Raw genomic sequence first — 543 nt, forward strand, 5'->3', positions numbered from 1 at the left:
GCATTATGAAAATACAATAAATTAATAATTATGATGATAATGTAAGCAAGTGGAATATTGTTTATACATTGCATATTACAGGTATGCAATTATTATCATCACTGAAAACCACAGTTCTTAATCAAATTATTTTATAGTCTCTTACCTCTTATACTATCAATGAAACTACCAGCTAATCCTTCATACCAGCTCTTGGAGCGGCGGCCAGAGACATTGCTCTCACTGCTGCTGCTGCTGGACAGTTCTTCGACATTTCCAATGGTATTGCTTCTTTGTCTTCTTGGAGGAAGCACACTCTGAGATGGAGCTGCTGCAGCTGGTGCAGGAGTGTTGAGTGTCGGATTGAAGTGATGAAATGGCTGAACCATATTTATTAGACGACAAAGAGAGCTAGAGCGAGCTATTATGCTTGATTTTTATTCATTTTAGGCCTAGGTGTGGTTTATTAGAATGTAGTAATAAGATACGGTAGGGTGGGGCTAAAATGGCTGCATCTTATCTTCGCGTTTTCAGGCAACACTTTCATTCTTTGAGCCGAATTAT

This window comes from Amphimedon queenslandica, unplaced genomic scaffold (genome assembly GCF_000090795.2).
Source record: "Amphimedon queenslandica unplaced genomic scaffold, v1.1 AMPQUscaffold_11220, whole genome shotgun sequence".
Classification (NCBI taxonomy): Eukaryota; Metazoa; Porifera; class Demospongiae; order Haplosclerida; family Niphatidae; genus Amphimedon; species Amphimedon queenslandica.